General features: G+C 41.4%; 1 protein-coding gene and 1 long non-coding RNA gene across 6 annotated transcripts in view; one reads left to right on the forward strand and one right to left on the reverse strand.

Annotated features, from left to right (window-relative positions):
* SPDL1 (spindle apparatus coiled-coil protein 1) overlaps positions 1–5,887 on the reverse strand; it is a 33,076-nt gene extending 27,189 nt beyond the window's left edge. For 2 of the 5 annotated variants that reach the window (XM_010854573.1, XM_010854572.1), the window contains exon 1: positions 5,749–5,887. The gene's annotated coding sequence lies outside the window, so the exon portion shown is untranslated. The remainder of the gene's footprint in view (positions 1–5,748) is intronic. The other 3 variants (XM_010854577.1, XM_010854576.1, XM_010854575.1) reach the window with 2 other exon arrangements.
* An 86-nt stretch (positions 5,888–5,973) lies between these two features.
* The window catches only part of LOC104999103, a 74,271-nt gene continuing 56,929 nt past the window's right edge, over positions 5,974–23,315 (forward strand). Inside the window, exons 1-2 of the long non-coding RNA XR_826547.1 lie at positions 5,974–6,044; positions 7,669–7,715. This is a non-coding gene — a long non-coding RNA (uncharacterized LOC104999103). The remainder of the gene's footprint in view (positions 6,045–7,668; positions 7,716–23,315) is intronic.

The raw sequence follows: 23,315 nt of genomic DNA on the forward strand, positions 1-23,315 counted from the left end.
CCTCTATTTCTTTGCATTAATCGCTGAGGAAGGCTTTCTTATCTCTTCTTGCTATTCTTTGGAACTCTGTATTCAGATGCTTATATCTTTCCTTTTCTTCTTTGCCTTTTGCTTCTCTTCTTTTCACAGCTATTTGCAAGGCCTCCCCAGACAGCCATTTTGCTTTTATGCATTTCTTTTCCATGGGGATGGCCTTGATCCCTGTCTCCTGTACAGTGTCACGAACCTCAGTCCATAGTTCATCAGGCAATCTATCCGATGTAGTCCCTTAAATCTATTTCTCACTTCCACTGTATAATCATAAGGGATTTAGGTCATACCTGAATGGTCTAGTGGTTTTCCCTACTGTCTTCAATTTAAGTCTGAATTTGGCAATAAGGAGTTCATGATCTGAGCCACAGTCAGCTCCCAGTCTTGTTTTTGCTGACTGTATAGAGCTTCTCCATCTTTGGCTGCAAAGAATATAATCAATCTGATTTCAGTGTTGACCATCTGGTGATATCCATGTGTAGAGTCTTCTCTTGTGTTGTTGGAAGAGGGTGTCTGTTATGACCAGTGCATTCTCTTGGCAAAACTCTCTTAGCCTTTGCCCTGCTTCATTCTGTACTCCAAGGCCAAATTTGCCTGTTACTCCAGGTGTTTCTTGACTTCCTACTTTTGCATTCCAGTCCCCTATAATGAAAAGGGCATCATTTTGGGGTGTTAGTTCTAAAAGGTCTTGTAGATCTTCATAGAACCGTTCAACTTCAGCTTCTTCAGCGTTACTGGTTGGGGCATAGGCTTGGATTACTGTGATACTGAATGGTTTGCCTTGGAAACGAACAGAGATCATTCTGTCGTTTTTGAGATTGCATCCAAGTACTGCATTTTGGACTCTTCTGTTGACCATGGCCACTCCATTTCTTCTAAGGGATTCCTGCCCACAGTAGTAGATATAATGGTCATCTGAGTTAAATTCACCCATTCCAGTCCATTTTAGTTCGCTGATTCCTAGAATGTTGACGTTTACTCTTGCCATCTCCTGTTTGACCACTTTCAATTTGCCTCGATTCAGGCCATTGTAAACAAAAACTTTGGCTTCTACTCTGGGTGAAATGGGAAGTCACTGCAAAGTTTGAAGTAGAGACAGATACGTTTAAAAGGATCATTTTGGCTGATACGCTGAATAGTTGGGAGGGAAGCAAGTTGAAAGCAGAAAGATCAGGTGAGATGGCCAGTCCTATCAGAGTGGCTGCCACAGAAGGTGATGAGATTTAACACATATTCTGAAGGCAGAACCAAAATGATTTTCTGACAAATGGAATGTGGGATGTATGAAAGAGAATTTTAAAAGGCCTCCAAAGCTTCTGGCTGAGCAACTAGTAGAATAGATTTGCCAATAACTTTTAGTTGAATGAAGCCCAGACTGCTAAAGCTGGCATTACAGTTTTATAATATGGCTTCAGCTTGACTTTTTAACCCTTTAACCCTCTACTCCCCAATAGAAATTCTCCAGTATAGCTCTTTTTATACCCTTCTTAGATCATGCTAATTGGTAAATTGCCTTCTGCTCTCCTCTAAATCCATCATTCAATATCTGGCTCAAGTTGGTCTCTTCTGTCATTTCTCCCGCCTTTACCTCCCCAGAAATTATGGTTGTTCCACTCTTGACACTTGTTATGTGTATTAAGAGACTGAGTACTTCACCTTTTTTTATGTTTATATGTCCTAACTACAAGAATATAAATAATGTTGGACAGAAACAATATAACATGAGCACAAACACAGTTTTTCTTAAATCTCCCACAGTTCATCTATAGTACTGTGTTGTCCATGCTCAGTAATTCACAATGTTACCTGAATTAATATGGAGACATGTCAGGGGCTCGGAGAAGGCAATAGCACCCCACTCCAGTACTCTTGCCTGGAAAATCCCATGGATGGAGGAGCCTGGTAGGCTCCAGTCCATGGGGTCGCTAAGAGTTGAACACAACTGAGCGACTTCACTTTCACTTTTCACTTTCATTCATTGGAGAAGGAAATGGCAATCCACTCCAGTGTTCTTGCCTGGAGAATCCCAGGGACGGGGAAGCCTGGTGGGCTGCTGTCTATGGGGTCACACAGAGTCGGACACGACTGAAGTGACTTAGCAGCAGCATAAATTTTTTAGTTCTGTGTTCATCAAAGTACAAGCATAATTAAAGAGAAGAGGACAAAGGATGGAGCCCTGTTATGAGGTGGAAAAGAAGACAGCAAAGGATACTCAAGCACGATCAGTGAGCTAGGAGGAAAAGGAAGAGCATGTGCTGTCTTAGAACTCAATAAACAAACATGTATTAAGGAGGTAGATGATAAACTGCACCAAATGCTAAATCAAATAAGGTGAACACTGAGAACTGGCCATTGGATTTAAATTCACGGAGGTCAACTAGAAGATGACCCCAAGAATAGTTGTGATGGGGAGACTGGGGCAAAAGCCTGACTGGAATTAATTGGAGAGAATGGTAGAACAGTGGATAGCAAGCACAGTTTTGCTGCAAAGAGCAGATAAACGGAGCAGTAGCTGGAGATGCACTAGGGTCTTTTTTTTTTAAGATGAAAAACTGTTTAAGAAAAAACAACAGCAAGCTTGTATAACAAAGAAGAGATCAAGCAAAGAAAAACTAATGATATAGAAGACATGGAGAACTACGGAGTAATGAATGTGCAGGGTCTGATTTCTGGGCAGGTACATGAATGTTTCATCTGAATTAAAGGAAAGTATATGGGTACAGACACAGACACTGATAAGTATGCAGATACAGTGTTCAGAGTCTGCATGAGTGCCCTTCTGCTTCAATTTATCAGTAAATTAGGAAGGTAAACTATGAAGATGGAGGAGGAAATATAGGGTTTTAGAAGGGGGGGTAAAAAAAAAAAAAAAAAGAATCCTATGTTATCCAGGACTGGCTATCACTGCTCTAAAATGCAAGACCTCTCCAAAGCTCGTACATGATGGAGCCAGCCATTAATTGTTGAGCTGTTAATAATAATTTGTATTTGCTAAGGATTTACCATTTGCCAGGCAGAAGAGCTTCAAATGCACTATCAGATTTAATTCTCTTAATGGGCCTGAGCTATGTACTATTGGCATCAATATTTACTGAAGAAAATATGGGACTAGCCTCAAGATATCCCAGCTATCAATGTCCAAGACAGCCACAAAATTAGCTCTCATTCACTCTAAAGATTTGCTGGAATTCCTATTATGTGTCAGGTACTGTGCTGTTGCTGAGGATACAATGTGATCCTCAAACCAGACCATATGCCTGCCTTCTTGAATTTTACAGTCTATTACTGGAAAGATGTTAAATCAAATAACTGATAATGTAAAGTTACAAGTGTGTTAAGTGCAAGAAGGAGAGGTGTATGGTGCTATCTGAACCTATAACTCAGGGCAGCAGTCTCAATCTGGGTGGTGGCGTGGGGGCAGGGTCAGAGGGAATAAGGACAAGAAAGATTTCTCTGAGGAAGTGACTTTTCAACAGGTGTAATGAACATCTAAGAGTAACCTATCAATCTGCAGAGAAAGGTAGCCAGGGTTGAATAAAAACTATAGCTAATATGTACCAGATATCGCACTCGATGCTTTGCAAACATTATTACTGCAAACTCTGGAAAATTCTTAAAGAGATGGGAATACCAGTCCATGTGACCTGCTTCTTGAGAAATCTGTACGCAGGTCAGGAAGCAACAGTTAGAACTGGACGTGGAACAACAGACTGGTTCCAAATAGGGAAAGGAGTATGTCAAGTCTGTATATTATCACCATGCTTATTTAACTTATATGCAGAGTACATCATAGAAATGCTGGACTGGATGAAGCACAAGCTGGAATCAAGATTGCCAGGAGAAATATCAATAACCTCAGATATGCAGATGACACCACATTTATGGCAGAAAGCGAAGAAGAACTAAAGAGCCTCTTGATGAAAGGGAAAGAGGAGAGTGAAAACACTGGTTTAAAACTCAACATTCAGAAAACGAAGATCATGGCATCTGGTCCCATCACTTCATGGCAAATAGATGGGGAAACAGTGTCAGACTTTATTTTGGGGGTCTCCAAAATCACTGCAGATAGTGACTGCAGCCATGAAATTAAAAGATGCTTGCTCCTTGGAAGAAAAGTTATGACCAACCTAGACAGCATATTAAAAAGCAGTACTTTGCCAACAAAGGTCCATCTAGTCAAAGCTACGGTTTTCCAGTAGTCATGTATGGATGTGAGAGTTGGACTATAAAGAAAGCTGAGTGCTGAAGAATTGATTCATTTGAACTGTGGTGTTGGAGAAGACCCTTGAGAGTCCCTTGGACAGCAAGGAGATCCAACCAGTCCATCCTAAAGGAAATCAGTCCTGAATATTCATTGGAAGGGCTGTTGCTGAGGCTGAAACTCCAATAGTTTCAGCCATCTGATTCGAAGAACTGACTCATTTGAAAACACCCTGATGCTGGGAATGATTGAAGGCAGGAGGAGAAAGGGACGACAGAGGATGAGATTGTTGGATGGCATCATCGACTCAATGGACATGAGTTTGAGTAAACTCCGGGAGCTGGCAATGGACAGGGAGGCCTGGTGTGCTGCAGTCCATGGGGCTGCAAAGAGTCAGACGGACTGAGTGACTGAACTGAACTGAAACATTATTTTATTGAATCCTCTCAACAACCCTATGAGATAAAAGGGTTACCCCTCCCCCCAAACCATGGACTGCAGCATGCCAGCCTGCAGGCACTCCATGGGGTCTCAAAGAGTCAGACCCTACTTGGCGACTGAACAACAACCCCTCATTTTACACAGATGCAAACTGAAAGGTTAAGTAACAGAGGCACAGAAAGGTTAAGTAACTTGCCCAGGGTTATCAGGTGGTAACACTGATAACTCAGTGGCTAAGTGAGATGGGAACAGGATTTCGTTCCATAGCCTGGTGCTCCTAACCACTTTGAAAAAAGCATGTAGCAGACAGGAAGCTCAGGGGATCAGATTGCTTGAGTTGTCACCCCACCTTCCGTACTGACCGGCAGCATCAACTTGAACAATTTCTCCAATGTCTTGTTTAGTCATCCATAAACCAAGGTCAGTTACAATAGGGTTTTTGTTTAAGATTAAACCAGCAATGGGTAAAAAGCAGCTAGAGAGGAATCCTACACGAAACTGTCTGAGCAGCGCTGTCCAGTAGAAAAACAGTGCGAACAAGACACGTTGATTTTCAATTTTCTAGGTTCCACGTTCATTTTATAAAGTAAATAGTGGTGAAATTCACTTTAACAATGCGTTATTTAACGCAATATATCCGAAAGATTATCATTTCAACATGTAGTCGTCATATTATCAACCAGAGTGTAGTCTTTAAAATCCAGTGTGTATTTTAATAACATTTGTAGCCTTTCTCGAATCGGACTGCCACATGTGTCATACAGCCGGCCGACATACAGCCAGCGCAGATCCAGTGTTCGTTATCCCCCAGACACAGGCAACGGACCCGACTTTCCGTATTTACGCAGAATTCCCGGGGGCAGTCGTAGCGGCCCAGCGGAATATTAGGGCCGGCTCGGAACCTGGTCTGTAAGAGCTGAGTTCTGCCGAAGAAGCTGCTCCAGCTAAAAGCCTGGGCGGAGACCCAGGCCCCAAGTATTCCTAGGCCCTGCCCTCCTCTCCCCAGGAGCCCTTCTCTACGCCGCCCCGGCGCTTCCCCCTTCATACACACCTCCCTCCCGGCCCCTGGCCCCTACCTTTCTCTCCTCACCCTTTTCCCTGCTGCTGCAGCTCTCCGCGCTCAGATTCCCGACGTTAACTCCACGGCGGCAGCGCACAATCACCAGCCCATTCACTCACCAAGAGCTCGGGTAAGCGCCAGGGCTTTTTGAATGCAATTCCCGCGAGAACTCACGTCACGCGATACTTTCCGCCCTAGCGTCGCGTTAAGGGAAAAAAGGGGAAGGAACGTCCAAGACAGTGCCACGCCCCAGCTACGGCGGGTTTGGCGCAGGCTCAAACGTAGCTCTGTGTCGCGTCAGCCTTACTCACGGTTGGTTTTCTGGATGTTTTGGGGGGTTTTTTGGTCTTCGTTTTCCCTAGAGACAGTGCTTTCTGGAGGGATAGTGTCACTCGAAGGCGAGGCGGCGGGGGAATTCCCTCGTGTGCTGGCTTAACGGCCCGTTGGCCGGTGTGCATCCTGAAGGCTATGCCTTGTGGTAGCTATTTTAGGGTTCCAGAAATTTCACTGAGTGTGACACTGCCTAAAAGCATCATAGACAGAATCACAGTTAGGTTTATAAGACAGAGTGCCAGTTAATTTTACACAGATTATCACATTTAAGCCTGCCAACAGCCTTATGAGGTGGGTGCGTGCTAATCGACTCAGTCGTGTAAGACTCTGCGACTCTATGAACTGTATAGCACATCAGGCTCTTCTGTCCATGGGATGCTCCAGGCAAGAACACTGGAGTGGATTGCCAGTGCCCTCCTCCAGGGGATCTTCCCGACCCAGGGATGGAACCCGGTCTCTTCTGTCTCCTGCATTGGCCGCCAGGTTCTTTCCCTCTAGCGCCACCTGGGAAGCCCTATGAGGTTCTACAGAGGAAAACAAGTCCCAAGAAGAAAGATACCTTAGACAAGTGGTAGGACTAGAATTTGAATTAATGCAGCCTGCTGTGCTGCTGGAGAAGACTCCCGAGAGTCCCTTGGGCAGCAAGGAGATCAAACCAGTCAATCTTAAGGGAAATCAACCTTGAATACTCATTGGAAGGACAGTTACTGAAGCTGAAGCTCCAGTAGTTTTTGGTCACCTGAGGTGAACAGCCGACTCATTTGACAAGTCCCTGATGCTAGGAAAGATAGAAGGCGGGAGGATGAGATGGCTGGATGGCATTACCAATGCAATGGGCCTGAACTTGGGCAAACTGCAGGAGGTGGTGAGGAACAGGAGGGCCTGGTGGGCTGCGGTCCTTGGGGTCACAAACAGACATGACTGGGCGACTGAACAAGTCTGCTAAAGTCCAAGCTCTTGCGTGTGTCTTTAAACAATTATTTTATATTTTTTAAACCTGATGCCTATTCAAAATTTTGAGCAATCAGGAATAATAATAGCCAACATTTAGTGAGCACTTCTGAATCCATTAGCAACCGTAGTACAGATCAAGTTATGCTTTTGAGCCCATTTTTTTTCTTGCTTACTCGAGGACTTGGCCATATGTGCTTTCTTCTTCATCATCAGTTTTTTCCCCCTCTGTTGGATCTTCCCTATCAACAAGTAAACATGCTGTAATGACTTCCATCTGAAAAATAATGCTAACCTTCCTTGACCTGGTTGGGCTTCCCTGGTGTTTCACTGATAAATAATCTGTCTGCCAAGCAGGAGACCTGGGTTCAGTCCCTGGGTTGGGAGGATTCCCCTGGAAAATGAGATGAAAATCCACTCCAGTATTCTTGCCTGGGAAAGCCCATGGACAGAGGAGCCTGGTGGGCTACAGTCCATGGGGTCGCAAAGAGTCAGACACAACTGAGCCACTAAACAAGGAGCAAGTCGAGCTCAGTCAGCTTACCACCTCATTATTTGCTTCCCTTGGTAAAATTCCTGGGAAAAAAAGCCTACACTCATTATCTTAATTTTCTTATTCTTTGTTCTTTTTTTTTTTTTTCCCCCACTTTAGGTTTTGGTCTCACCACTCCAGTGAAATGGCTCTTCTCAACATGACCAGTGAGTACTATCTTGCAAAATCCATTTTTCAGCCCTCACTCAACAATTGACAGTTGATAGCTCTCCCTGAGTCTCCTTAGGTGTTGGGATGCCACACCTCCCTGCTTTTCCCTTCTCAATTTCCTTTGCAGGCTTCTATTTGTGACTGAGATAGGCTGCACTAAGTTAAGGATTGATCTGGGTTCAAAGACTGACAACAGTGATACCTTTGTGTTGCTCACAGTATAGCCTAGCAAATGCACTTGGGGCCTGAATTAGCCAGATACTCCTTCATTTGTCATCACCCCCCAAGTTCTTGAATAAATGAAACCTGATTTTCCTTTTCATTTGACAAAGATTTTTCAACTCAGAACTCGGGAAGATACCATTCTAACCTGGTCCAATCATGACTGGCTGAAATTAGGTAGTCTATAATGTATCTGAACTTCATTTTTCTCCTTAGTTACATGAATACATAGGCCTATGTTTCATTCATGTCTCTTTCAAATTTAATATTTTGGAAATATTTTAAACTTTTATTTATTATTTTTTATTGGAGTATCATTGCTTTACAGTGTTGTGTTAGTCTTTACTGTATACCAACATAAATTAGCTACATGTATGCCAAAGCCTTTGACGGTGTGGATCACAATAAACTGTGGAAAATTCTGAAAGAGATGGGAATACCTGACCACCTGACCTGCCTTGTGAGAAATCTGTATGCAGGTCAGGAAGCAACAGTTAAAACTGAACATGGAACAACAGACTGGTTCCAAATAGTAAAAGGAGTACGTCAAGGCTGTATATTGTCACCCTGCTTATTTAACTTATATGCAGAGTACATCATGAGAAACACTGGGCTGGAAAAAGCACAAGCTGGAATCGAGATTGCCGGGAGAAATAGCAATAACCTCAGATATGCAGATGATACCACCCTTATGGCAGAAAGTGAAGAGGAACTAGAAAGCCTCTTGATGAAAGTGAAAGAGGAGAGTGAAAAAGTTGGCTTAAAGCTCAACATTCAGAAAACGAAGATCATGGCATCTGGTCTCAACACTTCATGGGAAATAGATGGGGAAACAGTGGAAACAGTGTCAGACTTTATTTTTTGGGGCTCCAAAATCACTGCAGATGGTGACTGCAGCCATGAAATTAAAAGACACTTACTCCTTGGAAGAAAAGTTGTGACCAACCTAGATAGCATATTGAAAAGCAGAGACATTACTTTGCCAACAAAGGTCCGTCTAGTCAAGGCTATGGTTTTTCCAGTGATCATGCATGTATGTGAGAGTTGGACTGTGAAGAAAGCTGAGTGCCGAAGAATTGATGCATTTGAACTGTGGTGTTGGAGAAGACTCTCGAGAGTCCCTTGGGACTGCAAGGAGATCCAACCAGTCCATCCTAAAGGAGATCAATCCTGGGTGTTCATTGAAAGGACTGATGCTGAAACTGAAACTCCAATACTTTGGCCACCTCATGTGAAGAGTTGACTCATTGGAAAAGACCCTGATGCTGGGAGGGATTGGGGGCAGGAGGAGAAGGGGACAACAGAGGATGAGATGGCTGGATGGCATCACCGACTAGATGGACATGAGTATGAGTGGACTCCGGGAGTTGGTGATGGACAGGAAGGCCTGGCGTGCTGCAGTTCTTGGGGTCGCAAAGAGTCGGACACGACTGAGGGACTGAACTGAACTGAACTGATACATATACTCCCTCATTCTTGAACCTCCCTCCCACACCCTCTAGGTCATCACAGAACACCAAGCTGAGCTCCCTGTGCTTTTCAGTAGCTATCTATTTTACACATGGTAGTGTATATCTCAGTCCTACTCTCCCAGTTCATCCCTGTGTCCACATGTCCCTTAGTGACCATAACGTGTTAGGCAAAATGCAAGGAATTTAGAGATATGGTAATTGCCACTCGACTCTGGAAGATTCTCACAATGTAGTAGGGGATTAAATAAAAACAAACTCAAATAACCATCGGGCTATGTATGAATGTCATGTCAATGGTATATACCCTACACTAAAGATGTGTGAAGGGAGAGGTCAGTTTTCTTATGGTGTCCCTTTAATGTTTCACCGTGCAGGTGGCGCTTGAGTAGGGCCTTGAAAAACGGCTGAGCTAAGTGAAGAGAAAAACACTCTAGGGAAGTAGGCAGCATTAGTAAAATCATAGACGCTACCAATATCAAAATTAAAGTCAGTTTTTAGGAGCCATCTGGATAGGGTGCTGCCTATACCATCACTGGACACTAGATGTCACAAGTGAAATGAATCTAGATTCTCCCTGCCTGGATAATGAAGATTCAGGGTTCCAGATGCAGATCTGCCTACCCAGGTGAGGTCCACATACCATGTGCTAAATGCCAAGGGTCAGGAAAATAAATGCATTTGTCACTTTTTAGTTTACGTAATAAGAGATGGGATTTTTGCCTCCTCATGCAAAAAGTGTGAGGAGGCACGCATCAAGCATAGCAAGGGAATTTTGATGCTGGAAATCAGTCCTAATAGTGCTATATTACTTATAATACTACTACTAATATTTCTAATTGTATAATTCCTAATATTATAGCTATTCAAAACTGGGAAAGACTGCTGTAGTAAACTGGCCATCATTCCTTAACTATGACTGCTTAGTAGAAAAGAGAGGACTGGTTATCAAAAATGGTGTAGAAGGGAGTTGTTACATTGCACTGAAAGCTGTGTGTATTTTGACATGAACTTACTAAATGATCATGTTTGTTTTGGTGCCACAGGTGAATACTCTCTGCCCTCAAGGTACTTAGTGTTTAGTGGAAGGGGCATTTACCAAACAATAAACTATTATTCAGAGTACAACTTAAGATTTTCTTGTTCCTTCATATTATTAAGCTTTGGCCCAAGAACTAGGGGCAAAAGAAGAACAAGCCCAGGACCCCAAGACAGAGTTTTGCAAATAAGAGCTGGATCAATTTACAAAGTTCCATGACTCATAGGATGGACCAGAAGATGAAGTTTTAGAAGTTACACTTAAGGTTGTGGTCATTAACACATGGAGAATGGCTGAAGTCAAGAAGGAGGTTTAGAGAGAGTAGAGAGAGCTGTGTGCAGGACTTTGGTCATTGTTCTAATCTATGGAACAGGAGGAGACTAAGGATCCAGCAAAAGAAACAGAACACCCATCCGAAAAGATATCAGGAAATTTGAATTGTCACAGATCTCTTATGATGATTTGATATCAAAGTGAGTAATTGAACTGGGTGGTGGGTTTGACAGTTTAGTGTTAATACTGACCGTTGCAGCCTAGTCTGCAGTCTCTGTTGACTCGGCTTTGTATAGTAGCACCAGCTTCGACTCTTCATGAGCCCTACTGCTACATTCCTTTCCCCACAAATAGGTGCAGTCCTCACTCATAGCAAAGCTGCCTCATCCCAATATTGTGGACATTTATTGGTTGAATTTTTAGCATCAGTTCCCTCTTCTTGGTCCTGCCCAAAGCATTCTGATTATACTTTGGGTAAGTCATCTTTCTCTCCATTTTCAGCCATGTGGACTGTTTAAAATTGATCCTGTCCTTCAACTCTTGGGTCCCCCTGGGTATAATTGGTTCAGGGATATACATGTGACTAAATCCAAGTGGGTGAAATAACACGAGGTAATCACTGGGACTGTTGGAAAAAATTGGATTTTGTTAACCCCTTCTGTACTTAGACTTTGTAGCCTAGAGCTGCCAAGTGCGATCTTAGGTCCATGAAGCTTAAGTTGACTTGAAATGGAATCGAAAGCAGAGCTGATAGAGAAGGGAAAAAAGCTGCCTGGGTCCTACATCAAGCTTCTCTTGAAGCTAGAGATATCTTTGAACTGTTTAGTTTTTGCTCATATAGCTTCAATCTGAGTTTTCTGTTACTTGAAATATAATAATTGTTTACCAATACACTCAATAATACTTATATCTGAGACTTCCCTGGCAGTCTGTACTTCCACTGCAGGGAGTACTGGTTTGATCCCTGGTCGGGGGGCTCAGATCCCCCATGTTGTGCAGTATGGCCAAAACAAGAAAGTAAAATAATACTTATGTCCAAACTTGAATGGACTAGTCAACTTCAACCTGTCAGCTTCTAATTCTACATTTAGGAGTTTATGAGGCTAAAATTGAAAATTACTAACTTCCAAGAATAGAATCTAGTGATGGCTCCTCTGAGAAAAATGTCTTAGTTGAATCAAAAGGAAGGTTTATCCTAAATGAAGGAGAAGGCAATGGCACCCCACTCCAGTACTCTTGCCTAGAAAATCCCATGGACGGAGGAGCCTGGTAGGCTGCAGTCCATGAGGTTGCTAAGGGTCGGATACGACTGAGTGACTTCACTTTCACTTTTCACTTTTATGCATTGGAGAAGAAAATGGCAACCCACTTCCGTGTTCTTGCCTAGAGAATCCCAGGGATGGGGGAGCCTGGTGTGCTGCTGTCTATGGGGTCGCACAGAGTCGGACACGACTGAAGCGACTTAGCAGCAGCAGCAGCAGCAGCAGCAGCCTAGAGTAAAGGAAAATAAGGATCCAAACAGCTTGGAAGTAATCCCTTTCCTGGCACCACTTCACATTATCATTACATCCCTGTTAAGCTTGCTTCTTCTGATGATTTTAACACCTAAGCCAGTTAGAATTAAAATGCAGTTACGGTTTTTACTTTCCAAGAATAGTACCCACTCTAGTTAGTTCACGATATATACGCATATAAAAAAAATCTATCGTCCTGATTTTTTGCAACTATTTGTAGAACCGTAGTTTCTACTTATGACTTTCTATCTTCCAGTGTCTGTCACTTGTTCCTTTTATTTTATGACATACCTCAGCTAGTTGGAACCCTTTATCCAGCACTGTGACCCAAATCTACATTGCTGAATAAAACACACTCACTAGCTATAATATATATTACTCACTGTGCTGCTAGGCCAAATTTATTTGGCCTGACTCAAAATGGGATAGTTTAAATACTGTTCTTTCTCTGAGGGCCTGAAACTGTCACACTACTTTTCTGCATGGGAAGAAGTGGTGGTTGCCTTGATGTTGTAATGCTCAATTTAATGTATTTTATTCCTTGGGGACAACTTGGGACTGCACACAAAATACATTGACTTCACCTGCTCAGTAACAGTCACTGTGAGCTACCTCCTGCCTATTGCCACTAGGTGACAGTCTTTGAAAATATTTTGTCCTACAGGCCTTTCTGTTACAGAAATTAGATTTTGTCTGTAGATATGGTTATTGGACTGCAAGGAGATCCAACCAGTCCATCCTAAAGGAGATCAGTCCTGGGTATTTATTGGAAGGACAGATGATGAAGCTGAAACTCCAATACTTTGTCCACCTCATGCAAAGAGTTGACTCATTGGAAAAGACCCTGATGCTGGGAGGGATTGGGGCAAGAGGAGAAGGGGATGACAGAGGATGAGATGGCTGGATGGCATCACCGACTCGATGGACGTGAGTTTGGGTGTATTCCGGGAGTTGGCGATGGACAGAGAGGCCTGGCATACTGCGATTCATGGGGTTGCAGTCAGACACGACTGAGAGACTGAACTGAACTGAACTGATGGTTATTATGCTAGTTTCAGCCAGAAGATTAGCCAAATGCACATATTTATTATAACCTGTACTCTTAGTCTTTTGAGGTCATAGTTACTCCCCATCATTCTCCTACCTAGTTTACTCCATGCTGTGGACTGAATGGTGTCTCTTACAAATTCATATGTTGAAACCCTAACCTAAACATGACTATGTTTAGAGATACCGCCTTTAGAGGTGATTATGATTAATTAAGGTCATAAGGATGAGACCCTAATCCCATAGAATTGGTAGCCTCTTATGAGAAGAGTTGGAGAAAGAGAGATGTCTCCTTTCTTTGCACCAAAGCAAAAAAGACCATAAGCTATAAACTGACAGTGAGAGAAGCATCTGAAGACTAGGGAGAGAGCCCTCACCAGGAAATGAGTGGGCCAGCACCTTAAGCTTGGACTTTCCAGCCTCCAGAACAGTGAGAAGTAAATTCTCTGTTGTTTAGGTACTTCATTATTGCAGCCCAAGCAGACTAAGATAAACACCATTTCATCTTTTTCACTAGAGAAGCCATGTGACTAATGGTTAAGAATACAATACATGTTCTTCAGTCAGCAGCTGGGTTCAGTTGCAGGCTCTGTTACTTCCTCTGATTGCCTTTAAGAAACTGCTTAGCCTCTCTAGGCCTCAGTTTCCTGGAATATAAAATGGGATAATTAAAGTGTCTAATTCAGTCATTTATTGTACAGTTTAAGTGATCTAATACTTTTTAACCTTTAGCATAAAGTCAGTAAATAGTAGCTGATATTATCAACAGCATTATCTCAGCTCAAATGCCACTCCCTCTGTTCTGAATCTTTATCCTTAGGCATGTCCTCTATGTACAGTTTATAGCACCCTGTGCCTATCCTTTGAAACAATTATAGTAGTTTGTGGTAATTTACGTCTGCTTCCCTCACTAAAAGGTAAGTTTGCTCAGAATGGAAATGGCCAATATATGTTTTGCTCACTATGGTTTCTCCCAGCAAGTGCTTGAGACGTGCTTGTTGCTAAAGTCATGTTTGATGAATGCAATTCATTCATTTAAATGGGGAATCTATAAACTCTCTTTGAGAGATCAAAGTCAAATAACTTGTTTTAAAATTACTATTCTTAATCCTAAATGAAAAGTGCTAAAAATTTATGAATCAGTTTACATGAAACAGATTACATGTCACAGAGACAGTATACTGAATAAATAGGATACTTGATACCCTCTGAACTTTTTTATTGTTGCATTTGCCTATGATGATATGTGTCCCTCACTTGAACTAATATTTCTTCATTCAGAATTTATGTATTGATGTAATTTCTGTAATTCAAGCATTTTAAATTGTACTAGGGAACTTGGCATATAAAATAACCCTATTGGAGAGGCCTGTAAAGCAAAGACTCCTTGGTTAAAGTAAATGTTCACTTTTGTGTAAATCGAGACTCTCATGTGTTGTTTCCTTAAAGGAAAAGCTACTCTCGACGAACTTAAAGTTTTAAAACTCATGTTTTCCTAATATTTTATTATGTCCCAGACAGGTTTATCTATTTCCTGCAAAATATGTCTGGCACATGCTGTCCTATTACCTTTTCCTTAATAGAAAATATTAAAAGGAGTGTCTGTTTCCAGTAACCTTTAAAGTTCTTTGATTATATATGAAGACTCAAAAGCACAGTAACAAGAAATGCTAATTATGTGTATTTAAAAGATAATTTTCTGTTTTCAAAGTTCTCTCAAAATATGAGACATGAGAAAGTGGTTTTCAGGCTTTATGTACCTTATATAGATAGGAAAAGCTCCCTTTCTTCCTATTGCAGTGATAAAACCTTAGGCAGCCCTAATATTAGATGTGATCTTGCTTTGCGTTAATCATTGTTTTACCACTTACTTGCCTCTCCATTATCAGGCAGGATACTCAGACTCTTGCTTTATCGCAAATGAACCCTATCCACTCCCCGTGATGTGCTGCGTGCCAGCAGTATTCAGCTACTTTGGATAAATTGGTTAGTCTTGTAAAATACTTCCCTAAGCTCAAGTTCTGGAACTTGTCAGGTGTCCTCTCTGACAGTCCTGTCTTCCCTTGGCTCTCAGATTACCCCACCAGCTGGGTTAAGGCCCATATCCTCCCATAAAGCGTGCTTCTTTGGAATTCAGATCTATTGGCGTTTGGCACTAAAAAGCAATGTTCTTGCACTTTCTGTCAGATCAGGGCTGAATAATCTCCTGGGGGTGAGTAACCTTTTAAATGTTGGAAGACTAACAGTTTCAGGGATCAGTGTGAGCTTAGCAATTTGTAAGAAAGATCAGAGAAATACATGTCCCTTTTCTTGAATATAGCAAGATCCAGATTATTTTTTCCTTTTTGTAAATCAGTCTGGAGGTTGGCATCACACTCTCCCCGACCCCATGCCAATCCATCAGTCTGTGCATAGAGCAAACCTTTACGGACAGAAATATGGCTTCTGAATTACACTGGCACTTAATCAGTATTATTGCATATGACTGAAGGCAGGGAGTTATGAAAGTGTCTTGGGTGACAGTCCTTCTCCCACCTATAAAACTCCTGGCAAAGGAATTAATAGGCATTCTATAAACAGACAGAGTTAAGCTCTTAAAAACAGCATACTATTCATAGGGTTTAAATTTCTCAGCCAACATGGAAAAACTAGGTTGAAAAAGTAGCATCTAATTTATTCTTAAATATAGTTGAAAGATTTGATTTTATTTCTGCTCCCACAAAAGTTAATTGGTGCTGCTTCCATCCTAATAAATAGAGGTATTTAAGTGTCAAAGCATGCCCCCCAACTTTGTTGTACATGTAAACACCTGAGAAGCTTTTATAACACCTGGTGCCCAGTCTCTACCCAGCACCAATTAAATTGGAATGCCTGGGGGTGTCTGTCAGGCATCAGTGCTTTTTAAAAATCCCCAGGGAGAAGGCAATATGCAGTAAAGTTTGGGAACCTGAGTTAAAACAGTCACACTCCCTACCTGCTCTTCAGCTTTTCTCCCTTGCTTCTTTATCTCAATAGTTCTCAATCTGACTGCTTATTAGAATTAGGAGGCATCTTAAAGTATTCCATTCTGATGCATTTGGTCTAGGGCTGAGTATAAGCATCAGAAATGCTTTGCTCTTCCCCAGCTGACTCTAACGTACAGCCATGGTGAAAAAAATCACTGGGCTAGCCATAGGTGGGTCCTTTAGCCTTTTTCTTGCAGTAAGAACTTTATGCATATTAAAATTCCTATCCATTTGCTTTGTTGAATGAATTTTCTTTTTCAGTTCACCAGGCTCTAAAGTTCCAACCACTTTCCTAAATCCATTGGTAATAGATTACCTGGTGAAATACAGGACAGCCAGTTATATTTTATTTCAGCTAAACAATAAATGCTGTCTTCTGAAATTTAAATTTAACTAGTGTCCTATGTTGACTACATCTACCAACACTAACTGGTGGGAGAGCATGGCTCATTCTTAGAAAAATTAGCAGCTGAATTTGGGGAAGGTCCCATCCTTTGAATCTTCAAGGTTTATGGCCTTTTAGTTCTTATCCATTCTAGCTGCAGAAGTGGTAGATGAAAGGCATGAATGATTTGGGAATTAAAAACTACTTAAGATCTCCCAGTGAGCCAGGAGGACCCACATTTCCCTTTTACTTAGAGTGCCATTGGCTGACCAGCAGGCGAGGAGTATAGAAGAGGCTGGGTGTCACTGTGCATAGAAAGAGGTGAAGACTTGGATATATGCTTTAGTTGCAGGAACCCTGCTTCTGCATTCTTCAGAGGATTGCCATTTTGAGCTTTTTCTATGACTTTCAGGTACTTCAGACTTGCTTTTTCTTCTTCTTTTTGTTTTTCATGTTATTTCTTTTTAATCTATCTGAATATTAGATATTTGACTGGAGTTGAGATAGTTTTCAGGTAGAACTGTTCTCATAGCATACTGAGTCTGAACTAATGGGAGGTTCAGGAGTCCCTGGCAATCTTGTAAGAACCCTCTAATCTCAAGAGGCTTCCAAAGCAGTCTGGATGCCTTTCAGCTTCATCCGCTGGGACTGTTCACCACTAGCTGATTCATGAAATTTCTTTCCTCCTCACCATCCCCAAATAGGCCTTGAACTGTAAATAAAAGTCATAGGTAGGTGCATTTCTTGACCAACAGAAGGCTCTATACAAAGAGAAAAGGAGTGAGATTTCACAAGAATTCCCGAAAGCAGGTGTTATAATGACTTTACCAGATTTGAGTCTGACATTTTGATGAGCAACTCTTGAGCACCCCTCATAATATCCTCCATGGAAGAGATAGGCCAACAGGTAGTATGTCAAATCCCCCTTTGCCAGTCCAAGTTTACTAATGGAAGGAGGTGAAACAGGTGAAGCACATTAACTTTTAACCTGTTAACAATGGTTTTTTTCACTAAGCATTAGATGTTTAAAAGGGAAATGCACACTGGCAGAAGGAGACAAGATAAAGGGTGATAGGAAGGGGCTGAAAGCTGCATCATGGAACATATTTGCAAGCCAGCTGGGCCCACTTTGTGCAGATGTTTTTATAGGAACAAGAGGGAGGGGCAGGTGGTCTGATGTTAAGCACATCAGCAAAGCAGCAGACTATTTCTCTGCATAAGGCCCCTTTCTCCTGGCTCAAGAGAGGTGAGGGAGGGGGGTGGTGCTCAGAGGCTTTGGAATGATTTTATTGTTCAAACTGAATTCAAGTAAATTGCATATTTTGATGGTAAGACTTTATTCCAAGTTAATTTAAAAAGGATTAAAAATCATCTTAGGACTCTGAAAACCAGAGAGCTGTATGTTTATCCACCTGTGAGCAATCCAGTCATCATCAGCTATTTTATTCATAGGTGAGAAAACATGTAGCTATTTGGAGAAAATACTTCCAAAATGGATCTCCTTGGTTTATATGATGAACTTCTTTAAGCTTTAAGGCAGTGTAGATAGGTGAAGCTCTCTCTTCCACAGATGGTTGGCTTGGCCTTCCACTTTTTGCCTGACTGCTTCTGTAGCATGTCTATGCAGTGTACATTCCAGATTATGCAGGGAATCAGATTTTTTATACAGGTTGAAGGTTTGCAAATTGGTAGCCCACAGTTTTACTGTTTGACCCACACCGTGCAAAGGAGAAAACAAAAAGCAAATTTGAGCCAAAATTATAAACTTGGAATTTTACACACACACACACACACATCTGGATTGCCAGGTTCTCTTGAAAAAGCAAAAGATTTGACTATGCTATGCTCACTTTCCTCCTGCCAGTAATCTGGTAGATCTTTGTCTTTTTCTGGACACACTTTTTCCAGTTTGCTATAGCCCCTGTCACTCTGGCATTGGGTTTATTCATGCAGTGAAACGAGACAGATATAAGGAGACATTTATATTACCTGTTTATATGAGTTTGCAATCCATGGTATAAGGCAAGACTATATTATGTTGTTGCTCAAGTGTCTTTCAAGCTGCTTCTGTGGATTTTCTGTTTTGTACAAATGGAGTTCTTAATATTGTTATAGATTATCTGAAACTTTGCTTGAGGGAAGAACTTGACTATGCTACTGCAGTTCTGAAAGTTGTTTCTGGCCTATTTCAGTTTAGTTTTAGAGCACAAATGAATTTGTGACTAAAGAGTAACTCAAGTTGATTTTTTTGGCAGTGTTTTCATTGCCAAATTAAAGAATTAAAGTGATCATCTGGATGAACTCATCTATAAGTAGAAAACAGAAATTAGTAATTTGATTATCAGAGGTGGTTGCAAGTACAGGTCAAATCCAGCAATGCTGTCAGTCAAATGCTCAACTGTTAACGTTAATCACCTATTTTAATATCAAAAAACCTTAACACAAGAAAGGACTTTAGGGATTAAAATTTGACCTCTTCATTTCACAGATGAAAAAACGGAACTTCAGAGTGGTTAAGCAATCTATTCTTTTTTACTGGGAGGAGGAGCCTCTGTTTATTGTCCAGAGTCTTGAATCACCCCTCCCCACTCCCCTCTACCTGGTGCATCTGAAACTAACATGTGATCCTCAGAGTGTGGGTGGGAATGAAGAGGTACACTTCTCTGTGCCCTGTGCACCTCTTTCTTGCTTTTCCATTTAGCTAAGGCCTTGCTGGAGTTCTTGATGAGACGAATCTACTATGAGCCTTTTTCTCAAAGAGCCCCTTTGGTGCACTGGGTGCTCACCTTCCTATATGTAGGGAAGAAGAGGAAGGTGATCTTTCACATCACCATTACAGAATCTCAGCTGGGCAATTAGAGGAAACCTTCAGAATTCCCAGGTAGAGTTATCACAGGTTTGGCTTAAAGCAACCTATTCTCAAATACACTACAGGTTAGTTTCCCAGCTGAAACCTAAACCCATTTCTTTTGACTTTAACCAGGGCCTATGTTATTTGTATTATCCTTGGTGGTGTTTTAGTCACTAAGTCATGTCCAACTCTTGTGACACCATGAACTGAAGCCTGCCAGGCTCCTCTGTCCATGGGATTCCCCAGGCAAGAATACTGGAGTGGGTTGCTATTTTCTTCTCCAGGGGATCTTCCTGACCCAGGGATCGAACCCAAGTTTCCTGTATTGCAGGCAGCTTCTTTAACGACTGAGCCACCAGGGAAGCCCTATGTTATCCTTATTACTTCTAAAATTATATAGATAGTTTCAGGTTTATTTCTCAGCTTTCATTGTTGCTTATTGTTTATTGCAATAGCATTATTTACAGCAAAAATTGTATTAATGTTGCCATTACTACACATTTATAATTATCAGAATCATGTGTAATGAAACTGTAACTCATTTCATAGATACATTTTTTAAAAATGTGAGGATGACTCTTAGTAATGAAAAATTTATAATTCACATTTTAATAAAAAGGCTTCCGAACAACAGGAAATGTTACCAGTAGTTGTCTTTGCATGACTTTAGATAGCTTCTCCCACTTTTTTTCTTTTCTTGTCTGTGTTCTGAATTTTCCATGAGTCTATATCACTTTTATAATTGCTAGAATTTTTAAACCGTTATATATATAAAAAAAGGCAAATCCACTGTGATAAAGACATGAAGCATTTATGTGAAATTAGAATGTTCTCACACCTCATTCATTCCTAAGAGTGGAATGTAAAGACTATTTCCTGTGACTCAAATATGCACACAAAGAAAAAGGATTTGACACTTTCCCACAGTGAAAGAAAAATGTCTGGTGGCTGTGATTGTAAGGGACACGCGCTGAGGGCTGAGACCTAGGATGCATTCCGGGCTGAATAACACCAATGTTAAAATTAAAAATCCAGCAGTTCCAGCTTCCTCAGTGACGATCCCCTCACAGTATCTAACTAATCGACTTAGGCCAATCTTCTGGGATGAACTTTTATTTTCTTAGAAATTCTGAAAGCTGAGAAGAATTCAAATTTTGATTTACCTTTGTCTAGTGTTGGGGAGCTTAAAGAAAGGGAAGCAACTGACCCCTCTCCCATAGGCTACTGCAACAGCTGCTCAGTTACCAGGGGAAGAGTTTACTTGGATGGAGAGAGAAAATACTTCTTTATAAATAATCTGCTTTTACTACTCCTGTTTCTGGGAAACTTGATCCATACAATGCACCTATGAGTGTTTGAGGTCAAGTTCCAACTGTTTTTTATTAAATATTTGACTGTTTTATGTGTTTGTAATTGAGTTTGAGATCCACATAATTAAGGAGCCTGGTATCAGGAGCTTGCCTCTCTGTCTTCTCTGTCCCACTCTCTATTTTGAAAACATTAAGTGTTTAAATATGGCTCACTCTGCTTTCTCATGTTCCTTAATCTCAGTATTTCAATTTCTTGAGAAGGTGAAGCATCAGAGAACATTGCATAGCTCAGTGCTGATCAATCCTCAGTGCTTTGACATCCTCTCTGCAAAGCTGGGGTGTTTGAGGGAATACAGTGGACAAGTAGATCCGATGTTTTGTGTCTGTGAGTCGGGCACTGTTTTACTTACTTTCCCCTCATTCCCTTTTGGAAAGGACTCTACCCACTCCAGTATTCTGGCCTGGAGAATTCCGTGGACTGTATAGTCCATGGGATCACAAAGAGTCGGACACGACTGAGCCACTCTCACTAACTCACAAGCCTGTTTACAAAAGGATATTTTAGGATCTCAGAGAAACAAGTTAAACTGAAATCAATAAAATATTGCATCAACTTTTTGTATCAGCAGTTAACTCTTAGAAGGACTGCTCCCTTTTAAAAAGTTTGCTATGTTTCTAGATAAGTTATGACCTCTTCTAACTTCTAATCAGCATGAACACACACACACACACACACACACACACACACACACACACACACACCCTCCCTCTCCTTAATCCGCATCTATAAACATTCCTGTTATAGTTGGGATGTGGCAGTCCTGCTGCTGATGGAGTTGGAAGATCCCTTCAGACAAGGCCCAGGATACTTCAGTACTTCACATGGCCTAGGTATGAAATCCCCTCCTGCTGTTTGTCACTAAGTATTTTGGTAAATTATACTTTCTCACTTCCTCTGAGTTAGGAGTAATAAGCCATGCCTTCAGACTGAGTTGCTGAGGCTCTGACTCAAAAAAGGGGAGTGCTTAGAAGTGACAAAAAGCGCCTCTGTTTAGAAGGGAGAGTAATTGAAAACTCCCAGGCAGCTCCCTGTACTTCTTCTCAGGTCATTCCTGGAAACAAACTTTCATAGTCAAAATCCCTCCTCACTCATGAGTCTTTTTGCTTCTCACCCTGAAATGGTGCAGGTGTACACTAAAGGACATTTGCAGTTGAGGACGTTAGGAAAATTCCAAAGCGGAACTTTATTTTACCACAAGTTTTGGCTTCTTTTGAAAATAACTTTACAAATGGTTGTTGGTTTAAAATGCTAGTTGGTGAATGAGTGAAATTGTCCTCTTTATAGTTTAAAGCACTTAGGGTACATTATATTTCATAGTAGAAGCGATGGAAAACCTAAACTATGCAGTTTAGTCATATCCCTGGTAGAGTGAGGCATATTGTCAATACAATGTATAGATTTGAGAGAAAAAAACTTGGGCAGGCAATGGACTGAAAGATTATGACCAGGGAACCACCCAGCTCCCAAAGTCCCAGCCTGCCACTGTGGAATGGGTAAGTCCTGCCAATGGAGAAAGACAAACTTTGATTCTAATCTCAGCTTTACTTCTCTGTTAGGCAGTGGTCTGAGAGTGGAGTCTTTGGAGCCACACGTTTTGGATCTATATTCTACTTTCTCTACTTATTCTGTCACCCTGGGCAACCCTTTGGTGTTTCTCATCTCAGAATGGAGATTATAATACCACCTGGTGCATAGTGTTTGATAATTAAGGGGAATGTATTATGCAGTGTAATTGGAAAGGTGCTGGCACATTGTATGTCTTTAGTAAATATTAGCCATTATTACTAAATGTGTCACCTTAGCAAAGGCCAGTGACTGGTCCCTCTCTCAGTGTCCCCATATATGAGTGGAAAAGCAAATTATATGGATTAATTTAGAGCATGGGTTTTGTTAATTTAATTTTAACCTTTTTATTTGAAAAATTGCAAACACACACCAAAGTAGAGACTACTGTGATTTCAATTTCCAGTTGCAAATGCAAGGAGCTTAGAAGTTGTACCCTATCCTAACAGCAAGTAACAAGTCTAACAAACTGAAAAATTAACAACTAATCTTGGATCTGTAAGAGAAGGGAGGACACAGGACAAACTTTTGCCCCCAGGATTGGAGAGACAGAAGGTGAATACAGAGAGGCATGGCTTCCTGGAACAGAAACTTTCAGGCAGGTCTATAACTGCTGAATTGCTGGAAGCTCAGTGGGGACAAGTCTCAGAGCTCAAAACTCCAGGGGGACCCCGGCTTGGGAGAGGGGACAATACTGTGAGATTTATCTCCAGGAACTCAAGCAGGTTCCCATAGTAAATACCAAGGAAAAATCCCCTCATGCTTCCATCAGGGGAGGAGGAAGAAACATATTATGAAATGTGCCAGAGCACTTTTCTTCTTTAACAAGGCCTGTCCTCAGATTAGATCAGATCAGA

The sequence above is a fragment of the Bison bison genome, unplaced genomic scaffold (genome assembly GCF_000754665.1).
Source record: "Bison bison bison isolate TAMUID 2011002044 unplaced genomic scaffold, Bison_UMD1.0 scf7180017864343, whole genome shotgun sequence".
NCBI classification, from domain to species: Eukaryota; Metazoa; Chordata; class Mammalia; order Artiodactyla; family Bovidae; genus Bison; species Bison bison.